We start from the raw sequence: 14,571 nt of genomic DNA, 5'->3' as shown, positions 1-14,571 counted from the left end.
AGTGCTTCGCAAAACAAGTAATAAAATAAGTGCTGTTCAATCACTGCAACCAAGTGATAAGATATAAAACATAAGAAATATTAAAATATGTAAATATATAAATTATGAAATATATAAAATGTGAAATATAAAATACACACATTAGTATTAGGGTTAGTAGTATCTATTATAGTATCTTTGTTTTTTTCTGCAAACATCGCAGCTTGCAGTGTTTTGATCTGCAACTGTAAAATAAAACCAAACAGCGCTCCTCTTCCTCTCTGCCATCATGCAGCCATCAGTGCACTGCTGGGTCACCTGACTGCACGGCGGCAACACTCACAGTATAGCAGGGGAGGGGCAGATGGAGACGAGTGGTGTATGCACATGCACAACCACTGTGATATAAAGGGAGAAGTGTACTGAATCTAGAGACGAGAAACTGAAACTTAAGTATCGATCTCATCGCGCAAGTATTGATCGATACTGATACCAACGCTGGTATCGATACATCAATATTTTAGATCGATCCGCCCACCAATAGCTGATACACATTGCGCAATGTTTCTGATACAGCACATAGCTTGACATGTTCTTTCTTCAGTGTTTAGTGCAAGAACAGTGCCATTCTATACAGGGGTGCACATACCTGGTATGCAGGTACGCATGCGCGACAAACATCAGGAATGCGTAATGCCACGTATGTAGGCTACGCACCTTTGCGTACTTGACTGATCTCATCTTACCTTACACATGTTTCTTGTCAACTACTGTCAGAGATGTCCAAAAAGCATCAGACATTAAGCAGCTTCTTTGGCGTTTCGCCTCCTACAAAGAAACGCCAACTGGAGCCAGAGCCGAAGAAAATAAGACTTTATTCGCAAAAGTGGCTCCAAGATGTGCAGTGGTTTGAAGCTAGCGATGAGAGCACTGAAATGTGGTGCAAGATTTGCTGCTCACATCAACATCTAGCAGACAAAACAGGTGCGTTTTATAAAGGCTCGAAGAATTTCAACCATCCTTTATTTGACAAACATGAAAAGAGCAAGGAGCACACGATATGGCGAAAGCCATTGCTAATAAACAAGCTAGCCAAGAATAAATGTCCAGTCGCCCGCTTACCAGATGGCGAGACAAGCTGAATGAAGAACAGTGGCAAGCTCTGTTTAATATTTTTCTCCTCGCCTTCCACAAAGCTAAACACGCACGTCCCATGTCTTCCTATTCTGAGGATTTTCCTTTACTGAAGCGGCTAGTAAATGTCGGAGGTGCATATCATTGGGGTGCAACCTCTATTCCGACATCCCCCTATAACGACATGCCTGTATTCCGACATGCCCCTATTACGACACAATTTTAGTACCGCTATTCCGACAGTGTACCCAGGCGCATCGGGGCATCGTCTTTCTTTCATTTTTGTTGGTGTGTCTTTTTAACATATAGCTACTTTTTTTTTTTTTTTTAACATATTCAGTTTATTTTGTATAATATAATATAGCCAATTGTCCAGTGCCGGCGCTAAGGGGGGGCATTCGAGGGCCGTGCCCCCCCTAGCGGTCATTGATGCCCCTCCTACCAGCTGTGAAGCATATTCTCGATCTGTCACAATCGACTATAATTGACGCTGAGTTCGAAGTTGCTAAAGAGTTTTTAATGTCACAAAAGCAAGCAGACCCAACGCACCACCGATGCAGACCTTCCGACACCCTCCCACCATCAGTCTGCTGAATTTTGGGGGCTGCTTTTTGATGGATCTGAGGACATCACAGAAACTGAGTAGGAAATCGTTTACATTGTGTCGGTGTCCAGCAACGGAGAGTTTACCTCAGACTTTATTGGACTGATTGAACCGGGTGCTGACCGAACCGCTCAGGCCATAACAGACGGACTTGTGAGACTTTTCCAGGACACAGGCTTGGGTGACTGGACAACAAAGTTGGTCACTGAGTGCACAGACAGGGCTGCTGTCATCGTCGGTGTGTACAATGATGTGGAGAATCCCTTGTGCACATTCTATGCACCACACACACACACTGGAGAGTTGCGCACAATCAGCTGATCGCAACGTTACTGTGAGACATTTAATCACTCTGTGGTGAGGCTGCGGCAGTTTTATTTACAAAAAGGTGGAGCAAAAAAAACTGCTGCACTGAAGAAGCTGTGTGAAGAAAATGGGATCTCCTTTGTGAAATTGGGCAAGTTTCATAATATCAGATGGTCTGCATGGAGGCATGAAATACTGCAATGCAACTGGCTACGAGTGATAACAGTGACTTGCAGCATATCTGCACAGAGCGTTTTCAGTGCTTTCTGTCAAACATGATGACATTGGCAACATTTTGAAGACCACATCCATTGCGTTTCAGAAGGAAATCTGACCATTACAGAATGTAAGGATGAACTCATGGTGGCCATTGGACAGTTCACACTTCTGCTTGATGGTGAAGGCCACAGGGCACACACTGTTTCTAATGCTGATGCTGACAGAGACAAGACAAACTTACTCAGGGGGTTAATTCAAGAGTTTGAAATAAGATATGACTCCCTCAAGTCATGTGATCCTTTCTTAGTATTTGATCCTTCAACATGGTCTCAGGAAATGCAAGACCTCCACAGTTTTGGAAACACAACAGTTAGCAGCATTCTCAGAAATATGAGGCCAACTCACAACTTGACAAAGACACCACTGTGATAGAATGGATGCGCTTAAAGCAGGCATGAAAATGCCTGGGAGCCTCTTCTGTGTATGACTTGGTCCAAATAGTAAACACAAGTAACCCAGATGCTTACTCCAACATCATCAAGGTGGTTAAGCTGTCTCTTACACTGCCTTTAAGCAGTGCAGCTTGTGAGAGGGGATTCTCACATCTCAACATAATAAAAAACCAAGTACAGATCTCGTCTGTCACATGCTCGTCTCTCAGCCCTGATGCACATTCACCTGTCAAAGCAGACCACAGAGCATTTGACCCAAAGCAAGCTGTTGACCTGTGGATGGAGGCAGCCGATCAGAGGCTCAACCAAGTGGGAGGTGCATCTGCAGCATCTTCATCATCTACCATGCAGGTAGCTGAAGCAGAGGACAATGGCGGTGACACTGAGGAGGACAGTGGGGGCGACCCTGAGGAGGACAGTGAGGAAGACTGCACTTATAAAGACCACGCTACATATGGGGTGAGTACCAAATAGCATCTCCTGGTACTCATCTGAGTAACTCACTGAAAAAGTTATGTGCTCCCCTGATTATGTGTATTATATATACAACCACTCTAAGTCCCTCCCGCAGACATCCTGCTGAATACACAGACACACAGAGGTGCTGCGGAGGGGATTCAGCTCGCAGACTGTATTTGCAGACGATAGGTTGGGATGTGTCACGTGGGTGGGACGTTGTCGGGAATTCAATAGAGTGGTGAAGTAACGAGTCCTAAAACCCGGAAGTGAGTTAGCAATTTACCTCTTCTGTTCCCTCGTCTCAGAGTCAATGGGATTTCTCCAAGGCCCCAGGAACTGCTCCGGACTTTGAGAAAATATTCGTAGTGGCCAAACAGCGGGTACTACAACTTCAGTATCAGTCTGTGACGTCACCCTGCCGGTTTTAAACCAAATAAACTACCCAGTATGATCCCTTTTATAGAGATTATTAAAAACATTAGGTCCTTAAAGTTGTTAAATGCACTAAAAGCTGAATCCAGGTTTATTTTCTCTCTCTGAGCGGAGAGCAGGAGATCTGTTTAATATTTTTACACCAGACCACCATTACATGTTTCATCTCGCGCACCCCCTGGTGGCAGCTCACCACACTTTGGGAATCCCTGCTCTATGCTCTCGACAGCCAGGCATGATGGGTAATTTGTGACGTTTTGCTCTGGAGAATCTCAGGCCATTTTGTCTTCATGCGCTAATGAGCAGCTCTCATAGGAATGAACGAGGCCCCGCCTCCAACGCTGTACCCAGTTCTTATTATACATCCATGGATTGCTCCAAAGGATTTTGGAAAATAGCTTGAAATAAGGTCTGTGGTTGACACATATTTAAGAAACGGATCACGTTTTCTTCTACGACATTAAATACATCAGCAGTGTCCCCTTGTCTGTAGTTTGTTTATAGCATAACATTAGCATTTTGCTTCTGGAGATTAGATTTATGATTTGAAAATGATGAAAGTAGAGTAGACATGTGGAGATGATCCTGCTGAACAAAGCATGCATTTATCAAACAGGTTCGTTTTCCAGAAATCTTATTTTTTACAACGTTCCAAAATCCTATGGAGAAATGTTTTGTCGTGGGAACCCATGCGCAGTTTACTTCCGGGTCGGCCTAGAGAAATGCGTCATCCCTGCACCACTCTATGTAAAGCCAGCCCACATTTTCCTTATTACGTCAAAAGGAAAGCAAATCTGGATCAGCTCGTTTGTACCCCCGTTTTTAGAGATGTGGGTAAGAAAGGAAAAGAGAGAGGGTCACATATGAAAGAAGTGACATTAAAAAGTACATTTTGCGGGGACCTTTAAGTTAAGTACTTACTTAATTTTAGTTTCTCTCCACCACTTCCTATTTCCAGACAAATGTAAGCTGAACAATACACACATTTCATATTAATAAAACGGTTTACTGACAAAGAATGTATTTTCTTAGGAAATGATTGTCATGTGATCACTCTGGTTTTATACCCGGCATTTACAGATCCTCCGCCTCTATGTCCCTGTGGATGTGGAACACACATTGATACTGTACAACACGTAACTAAACCAGGCTCCTGTAAACACACAGCATTAAACACCCCCACACTGAAGGACACTCGGGGCTGTGTCAACAGAAACAACAAGTAACAGGTTCTTCTTCAGCTCTTCTGTAGCGGACCTATCAACTGCAAAGAGATCCCTTTTGTTTCCACTGCACACAATATCCTGCAGGCTGCATCCGAACTGGGGAGCAACACTAACAATTTACCCTCAATAGATTTCTCAGTAAAAGAGATATAACGTTAAGGATTCAAACAGAAACATTATTATTCAGATAATAATGTGTATTAATAAAGTCTGTACATAAATGAGTCATTAATGCATGGTAACTAAATGAAATGTAATGTAGCTGTCAAATAAAATAACATAAGGGAATGTTGTGTAAGAGATTGCTGGAAAGAAACACAAGAAAAAGAACATTTTTTAAAAATGTTAAAAAGGTGAGTAAAACATGTATTTTCCTAATATTGTTTCAGAAAAGTTCAGAGGTAGCAATCTCAACATGAAGTAAATCCTACTTTTAACATTCCTGCAGAGAGAATCTCCACACGCTGCAGCTGAGACAGCGTGAGGAAATAGACACAACTAAATCAAATGATGATATGAAGAAGACTGAAAACAGAGTGGAGACACACTGCAAATAAATACACACATTTACTTCAAAAATGTCTTCTTCACAGTAAGAAAATCTTAGGCGGTACTAATGCCATGACCAATGGCTTTGTTCTATTCAGGCGTCCCAGTTTTTGATAACAGTGTGAGAGTAAGCCAGCATGCATAATACCAGACGGCAACTGGGACATCTTTTATTTTATCATCTCAGCATCGTCCCTCTGTGATGTGTGAACATTTGTAAACAAATAACATTACAGTATTTCTTGCCAATGCTATCTCAAATATTGTCACCATATATTCAGAATGTAAGAAAGCTTTTCCTCAAAAAACAGCTGAGTGTGGGTCCAACAGAGAAACAGTGAGCTAGCACTTGAAGCTCTGAGGGGAGCGTCAGATGGAGGTAATAATTCTCTGCAGGTTCTTTACTACCAGCGAGCCTTTCAAATTGTACCACATTCAATAGATACTTATCAAAAATGTATGAAATCATCATGCCTCATTCCCACAAGATCCAGGGTTCACACATCTCATTCATTCTTTATCTGTATAGTGTCAAACTACTTTTACAATGAAATAACTGCTCATTTTCCATCGTTAAGACAAATACTCAAACAGCTAGCAGACTGGTTCTGTACAAGATAGGGGAGAAGAAAGTGTCATGCATCCATGTTCATGCAGTGTTTGCCTTTTAAAGAAATACCATGCGTTTTAATTCTTTGTTTGGTGCACAGCTTCAGAGTCTGAGCCTGCAGTTGTAATGTACAGAGAGTAGAGTAAAAGCTTTGCTCACTGACTGTGTGTTCCAACACTCCAGCGGCCATGAACACAGCAGAGAAAAAAGCCAGTCTTTATGCTAAAAGGTTACTGTTTTATGTATTTGCATCATAGCTATGCATTGAGCTCTCTCAGGCACCGAGAAAAACCTTAGAAGACAGGTTGTTCTATATTTAGACATTCAGAATTATTAAGTCACGAAGAGAGGGAGAACTTGCAAACAAATACAGATTGAACCAGAAGGGCCCTGAGAGAGAGAACGCAGACCTCACCAAGGCCAAACGCCATAAGTGAAGAGAAAAAGCATGTGTGTGTTCACCCAGGAATTTGGATACACTCCAAACAAGTCTTAGGTTCTTCTTTGTCCCATTCAACACACTGACACTGAGTCTTATGACAATCTAGTAGTTTTCTGTAATGCTGCTGACGGACAGACAAACAGTCAATGGAAAGCCATTTAGCTTACAGCTGAATGGCTATTTCCAATGTTTTTCTATGGATACAAAAAAATATATTTACAACATATGATGTGTTGTAACTGAAATCTGATTGGTCTGTAACAATTAAAGTGACCACTTAGCTACATAACTAGTTGCCAGCTCATACAGTAGAGTCCTGTTGTGAACCCAGAAATATTGAGTATCCCAAAGTTTTATGATAGAAATGTATAGTAGGGGTCTCCAGCACATAGAAACTGCCAGATGCTAACTTGCATATGTTGGGCAATTTGCACAATTAGCATAAGTTGTGTTCACTAGCACTAATGGAGTGGTTTTGGCGGTTATTGAGGGTGCTGAGTCCATTTATGGGAATAAATAAGAATTTTAAAAAGCAGAAAATGGCCATATTTGTACTCTCGGTTGGCTGATTTTGACTCGAATGAGCATTGTTGCCATCATGGAATATAGAGAGCACAAGACGAACAATATAACCTTTACTGTGGACAAGTATTTTTCAAATCGGCCAAGTAATTCTTTAGACTATTGTCCTCAAAGGCTATAATGCTAAATAATGCAACTTATACTAATTGCCCAACATAGAATCGGAGGATGAAACCCTGTTTATTACTCACATACATGCACACAGCAGAGCAGACACAGTGAAATTAGTCCTCTGCGTTTAACCCATCCTAGTGCTAGGAGCAGTGGGCAGCTATCGTGCAGCGCCCGGGGAGCAATGGGGAGGGGGGATAGGAGGTGTCCGGTGCCTTGCTCAAGGGCACCACAGCAGGGCCTAGGAGGTGAACTGGGACCTCTCCAAGTAGCAGTCCACTTTCCATATTTCAAGTCTGTTTGGGGACTTGAACCGGTGACCTTACGATTCCCAGTCCAAGCGCCTACTGACTGAGCCATCATGCAGGTTCCATGTGCTGGGGCATGTACTATACATTTCTAACATAAAACTTGGGGGTACTCAACAATTACAGGTTCACAACAGAACTCTATGCGTTGGCAACTAGACTAACATAAGAGCACATTATTGAGTCCACATATTAGAGCACTTACTAACCCTAATGTACTCGAGCGCTGTTCATATTTTCTACATTAGTGTAACAGTCACACAGTTTGACTTGTTTTTCTCAATCACAGTGACTCCAGCACAGAGGAAAACAAAGCTGGAGTGTGTGTCCGTTTCAGAGAGGAAAGCTCTCCAGTGTAAATAGTGTAATTACATGTCTTCCTTTTGGGTGGGTGGGTGGGGTAAATTGGTATAATCAAGGCAGCAGTTCAATCTCTGACATTGGCATTGGAATGAATTAGAACAGGACCTCGCTGAGATTTTGCCCCCTGGGTATTTAATGAATACATACTTCTACCCCAAATCACTTCCTGCTGATATACAGGCGAGCCAGTCTGTATCGCCCACACTGGGGAATGAGTTTAGCAGGGGCTGCTGGTACACACTTTGAACATCAGGCTGGTAACACAGACAACACACCGAGAACAGCAGAACAAACAACTTGGACCAACACACTACTTTACTGTTGAGTAGTTTGTAACCGTCACCTTCATAACTTCCCATTAGTGCAGTTAGAGAATTTTCAGGTCAAACAATAATATCTAGGTTTGTATCAATGCTGGCTTCTACATTTATAATGTCTGATCAATTACTTTGTACTTTCGGCTGTATTTGTGTATCTCATTTAAAAAGCATGAATTCCAGGGTCTTCAGCGATGCTTGCAGCTCTGTGAGGTTCAAATACAGCTGATCCTTTAGGAAATGCTTGCATCACAGTGTTGACATGCTGATGATAAATATGGCAAAATTCATCCAACAGGGATTTTCAAAGTCAATGCGATTCATCGACATGAAAAAATTAATATCTGTACAACCTCTGACAATCTATATCAAAGGTTTATAGTTGCTGTTCATGCTTCTTTTTTTTTCAAGGTTTCAAGGTTTTATTGGTCATATGCACAGCATATACAACGTATATGTTGGCAATGAAAATCTTATATCCCATGCTCCTCCAACAACTCAACATACATGGTGCAAATAAGATAAATAAAATAGTGCAACCGCGGGCTGCGTCGCCTTTTCACTGTGTTAGTGGAGGATTCCAGTACAAGGCCCAGAGAACTCACACCACAGAGAACTTCCAGATTTGCAGGATAAACATGAAGATGGGGACACGCTAGGAGCTTATTATATTTTCTATGGTAATATCATGACAGAAAAAGGGATAGCGGTGCCAGCATAGAAGGTATGTATGGCTGATATAATACGCAGGTCGAGACAATGGCGAGTGTTTTTCTGATTCTGTTAATGTGAGAAATTGATGAAGCACGGTTTGGTGCTTCGAATTAGCCACAAGTCACACAATGTGCCAGTTCAGCAGAGCAGCTTGCCTTTATCCTCCATTTTTTACAAACAGGCTTGGGCTACCGAGCTTTGTCAGCAAATCACAAACTTAGACAGGTAGTCAGAGAATTCAGCAAAGCTTTCTAGACTGCACTGAGAAGACAATTTGTACACCATACTGTCCCAACGATGTGTTGAGTTATTTCTGAGGATATGCACAACCATTGCTCCCTTCTGAGCATGCACACATGGTTTGGGTTTTCATCTCACAGATGTTCAACTCAAAGTAATGGTGTTACAGTAGGCTCCATCTTCTGGGAACGACAAACGTCTCTATGACATTTCTTGGCGATCCCTCCAGTAGTGGATATTTCAGTCCAACTAAAGTGGTGCACCGACAGGAATAGTAACATTGCAATCCCTAGAGTCGTGCTGTTTGCATGGCTGAAAGGACAGGTTCAATAGCAGTACGTGCAGCATAACATAAAAAACATATATGCAATAACATCGGTCACTATCTAAAAGCCAAAACGACTAAGTATTCATAAAATAATTTAATAACTTGGAGTGTGCACAGAAGCTAAATAATAAATGATACTGTAGCTGAAATAACTCTAAGCAAAAACGTAATTAAACCAAAACCTTACAACCCTGTAGCAGCCAGGTAGCTGACGACTAAAATATCCAATGTCTAAAACAAAAAATAACAATATATAAACTAATTTAGTGTGTAAATAACAATACCATCTCAGAGGTTTATATGCCTCACATTTTATGCACCTTTCTTTTCTTTCATTCCATAAATAGTCTGTGGATGAGGTATTTTTAGCAGAAGGCTATTTTTTTAGGCGTCCTTGATATTGGAAAGGTTTTAACTCACAGTGATGCTGTTACCATTCTGTCGCTCCTCTCATCTGCTTCTGCAGCTAAAACAGTAGGGTTCAATCTTTGACAGACTTTGTTTGTTTGAGCTCTCATTCCTTCAGGGAATGATTCAGCTCTTTCTCCACCTGCTGAACATTCCCATCAGGAATATAAGATATTAATGTTGATAGTTTAAGGGTAGATTTATCAATACATAAGGTTTTGTGCTCTTAAGGGTCTTTTTTAATGCCACAGAATATCAACATCATCCAAATATGTTTTATCATTATTTTCTGAAATAAACCAGAGTTATGACCATCAACTGACCAATCATTCTGAATGATGAATGTCTACAAATGAATGAATCAAGTATGTAAAAAAAAATTGAAGGGTGCCGTGAACGAAAACATTTATACTATCAGTCAAAGGACAGTGCTACTAAAGTTTTCTTTCACAGCCCAAAGATATACTGAACCCTTCAGGGTTGAATGTCCACAGCAAACAGGCAGCCGTCAACAAAGCTCCCAGTGAACACTACTTCCCCAGAAATTTCAAGAATATTTAACTCCAAATAAATTAAAATATTGTGGACATTTGTTGGATTCCAAACAGGCAGCGTCTTGCGAACATGTTATCAATAAAAATGCACATTAGGGCTTGTGTCTATAACCCTGTTGTGTAGCTTTTTCCCCCCCCTCAATTTTACTTTTACTTGAAAATAACTGGGTGTTTATCTTCAAAGATGCTCAACTTTATTCACCGGCTGCTTCCACAGTGTGTCTGCCACGCTGTGTTGGGCAGGCAGCGTGCAGCTATGTAAGCTTTTCAGGTGGAACGCCCACATCAGTTGGTTGTTTTAAAACCAAAGCAATGGGCTAAAAAAAGACAAGAACAATCTCTATAGCATCACTGGCAATTCCTACAGACCACTGGTGACCCGTTTTATATCAAATACCATTGATGTTCATTTCATTACTATTGATTTCTGCAAATCTATTGACTTCTGTACAATGAATTCTGAAAAAGCACATTATCTGTAGTTACCCATCTTTTCCTGAACAGTATGGACACACAGCCCTCCCTGTCCAAGCCTTTCTTTAACCTTAGGCTACAGCTGACCCCTTTTATGCGGCTGCACAATGCCATCATCCAGCCTCCCAATCGAAAGCATTATATAGTCTGCTTCAATGCACCACAAACTGAATAGCTGCACCAACAGACAATGGTTATCCCCTTGCCCTAAGCTACTATACATCCCCTCCTGTTTAAAGGCCTTTTCTACATCGAGGTCAGATACTTGTCAGATGTCCTCTTGAATGAGGCAATCGACCCGTATCATCATATGTTGAGGAGATGAGTGAGGGTATAGCTTTTATAGTGGTAACCGAGGCAAGATCATGAGAGTTAACAAACCCTAATTGTTCAAAGTAATTGTAATGGCAGTGCAGCAATTACAATAATGTGACAGGTCAGATTCTGTTTTCAAATGTTTAGCCATGAGGCATTTTCTTTGTTCATTGTTATTCACAGCAGTCTCGTTATCTTACCTCTACATTTAGCCAATTCTCCTATAACACTTTCTGTTGGAGCTAAGGTAGCAGAAGCTTCTGATAAGCTGTCTTAAAATGTTTCCACCTCCATGGAAATGATTAGGAAACTACTTCTTAAGATGCTGTGTGGCATTATGCTCAGGTGGAACAATGTTTGAAACAAAATGACAGGAAGGGGGATATTTAAAACCCCAACATTACCCATCAACACCACACAGGGATTTGAGTTGCTGCTGGCATTAAAAGGGCTGTGATGAGACACACTGAGGATTAGCAGTATTATCATTAGGTATGATATGATCAGAGTATTGATGGTGGCGTTTGGCAACAGTTTTCAGTAAATGAACATGCAGATACACTGCCCGGCCAAAAAAAGGTCACCAGTCTGTGGGGGCAGAGCTATGATCTGGGGTTGCTGCAGTTGGTCTGGTGTAGGTTCAGCAACGTGCCCAAAGAATGAGGTCAGCTGACTACCTGAATATGCTGAATGGCCAGGTTATTCCATCAATGGATTTTGGGAGCAAAGTGTTAAAACATGCTTTCATTTCTTAGAGAAGTACATCTTATTCTAAATGCTTGTCAAAGAACATCAAACATAGCTCAGTGGCTAGAGCTGGTGTCCGCTGCCACCTACCTCTGTTTGACTCCAGGGCCAGAGGAACATTTCAGGCAATGTCATACCCATTGTTTCCCTCTTTGAACACTTTAACTCTGATAAAGGCACTGGTTTGCCAAAAATTATATATATCAAGTATCTAACATTAGTCTCTGTGTTTTTTTTAACATCCAGTTATCCAATCTTCGTCACACTTGATGGTTGTTATCAATTAGTATCAAGTGTGAGGTCTTGAGATCTACAGGACATATTTATCAAGAGTGTGTTATGTTCACACTGTGTAGTGTACTGAAAGGGGACTCATAATTGAATCCTACCTTAAAAGTGCATGCTGGGTAACGGTTGCTTTGTTACTCACTACAAAATCCACTGTTACACTGGCGGAAAAGCCTGCTAGCTACAGTTTGCTCTCTATCAATGTTCATGCCAATACTCATATCATAAATGTTTGTTGAATCATCAACAGCTACAGTAACCTTTCTGATGGGGATGTGTCCGAGCATTTCTGTAACTTTCTGAAAACCACATACACTTCATATGAGGTTGGCCAGCAGTGCCAATGTGAGGAAGGAACGCTACATTGACTGGCTCTCTTTTTCCAGCTTTCACACAACTATATGTGTTTCTCACAAGACCAACAGAGTGAAACGCTAATAATATCCCTCTGAAAATGTGTGGCATGTCCCCTTTATTTAAACAGTGTTGCATCTCCCACTCTCTTCAACAGCGTTTCACCTTGGAAATTGTTGCAGTTTGGAAGGAATAGAAAGGCTTCTGACGTTGAACAAACTTTGAACAAACTAGTTATTTGTGTAACCCGGCCAACAGTTTGAACATGATACTGATAATAAATTGAACAATACAATTAAAAGGGAAGGAATGTCTGTCTGTATATACAGCCGAGGGGAACAATTAAGAGACCACTGCAACATTATCAGTTTCTATGGTTTTACTATTTACAGGTATAGGTATGTCTTTGAATTAAATGATTTTTTATTTTCTATTATTGTATTTTTTAAAATACTGACCATTTTTCCTCTTTGTTGAAGTTCAACAGACACTAGAATGACTGCCATACATGTAGAGATAAAGATTTAAGAAACATTTGGAGTGGTCTCTTAATTTATTCCAGAGCTGTATGTATCTCGTTGGAGTTTCTCCACAACCTTTCATCTGATTGACCTCTTACTTTACTTGGTACAAGGAAGAACATCAACGGCCCAAGACTAAAAGTTAGCATCCCACGCTCAACGTCATAAGACACGTGTGTAATTACCTAATTAAACAAGACAGTTTGTCTCTATGGCGAAACATTGACCTCAGTCTGACCTCTGGTCCCAGTGTCTGACCCCTGGTCAAATGACACCCACTGCTTTGTCCTGTGGTAGAAGTCATGCTGTTCTGTGTTGTGTCTTATTGACTTCTGACACTTGATCAAATTACAATGAGCTGACCTGAACTGACCAGACTGAGAGACTGGGTGGAATTGGTCTTGATTAGCCGATGGAATTCAGCTGAATAAAATGACTTTATTTCCCCCAGTGTAAAGGATCCGATCTTCTCTCATGTCCATTTTTCCCTCCAAGCACAACAAAGCCAGAAGCTTTCAGACACCAAAAGGACTTTATAAATGTTTTATTCTGGTCTTCTCAGCCTGTGCCATCTTAGCCTACTTTCTTCAGTACTTTGGGGGAAGCGCAGTTATTTGTTGCTAACCATGATATCTCCTAGGTCATACATTACACATGGAGCTATTCTGCATGAATACAATGTGGCATCGCTTCATCAGCACAGAGACAATTTGGAACCTTTTGAAGCCTCTGAAAGAAAACACTCTCAATGAATGTGTTGAGGAGGGAGCGTGTGAGCATTAGAAACCCCGTCTACGTGGTCGTAGTGATTTGTAATGGATTCATTCAATGGCTAACACACAGGCACATGCACACACATAAACCATCAGCCTGACATTTAAGCGTGCATGTCAGGGCAGTGCGTCCTTACCCTGCCGGTGGCTGTGTGTATCCACAGAGACAGATGTCAGCAGAGGCAGCAGGCTGAGCTCTCTCCGCCGAGGTGTAGAGCATTCCTCTCGCACATCACATTCACAGACCACCGGAGGATCAGAGCACAGGGAAGAGCCGGGTCTTCACAATCTGGGTCAGTGCTGCTAGAAGCATCCTTATGATGAAGAAGGTAGCCGCAGAGGGGGGTGCAGACGTCACTGGCCCACATGGATGCTAGCATCCATCCATGGTCGCATCCTCTGTCTGTTGTTTTGGATCCTGGTGCAATGAATTCCACTGAGACTGGAGCAAATCCACAAGGCTCTCACATCCACCGTCATGAGAGCTTTCTGCTACCAGTGAATAAGCTCGCCTGCATGAAGCATCAGCGCCTCAGCGAAAGACTCTCCTCCTCCTCCACTCACCGCCTCTGCCTAATTCACTGCTTTATCGCTCTATTTCTGTCTTCCTCTGATGCTCACCCATATTTCCACTTCACTGCTCTCTCTCCCTCTTCCACTCTCTCTCTCTCTCTCTCTCTCTCTAATTCTCAGCTGTGTCTCAGTGCTTGCTCGGCCTTTGCCCGAGGATGTTGAACATGTGTTCAGGGTGGGGGTTGGGGA

At 41.8% G+C, this 14,571-nt stretch overlaps 1 protein-coding gene across 1 annotated transcript in view; it reads right to left on the bottom strand.

The window, feature by feature from the left end:
• Window positions 1-14,352, bottom strand: part of LOC134867756 (nck-associated protein 5-like) — a 79,848-nt gene extending 65,496 nt beyond the window's left edge. The window contains exon 1 of the mRNA XM_063888557.1: window positions 13,947-14,352. The gene's annotated coding sequence lies outside the window, so the exon portion shown is untranslated. The remainder of the gene's footprint in view (window positions 1-13,946) is intronic.
• Between the last annotated feature and the right edge of the window lie 219 nt (window positions 14,353-14,571).

This window comes from Eleginops maclovinus, chromosome 7, assembly GCF_036324505.1.
Source record: "Eleginops maclovinus isolate JMC-PN-2008 ecotype Puerto Natales chromosome 7, JC_Emac_rtc_rv5, whole genome shotgun sequence".
Lineage (NCBI taxonomy): Eukaryota > Metazoa > Chordata > Actinopteri > Perciformes > Eleginopidae > Eleginops > Eleginops maclovinus.
The sequence above is the reverse complement of the archived record's forward strand: the minus strand, read 5'-3'. Positions and strand labels throughout refer to the sequence as shown.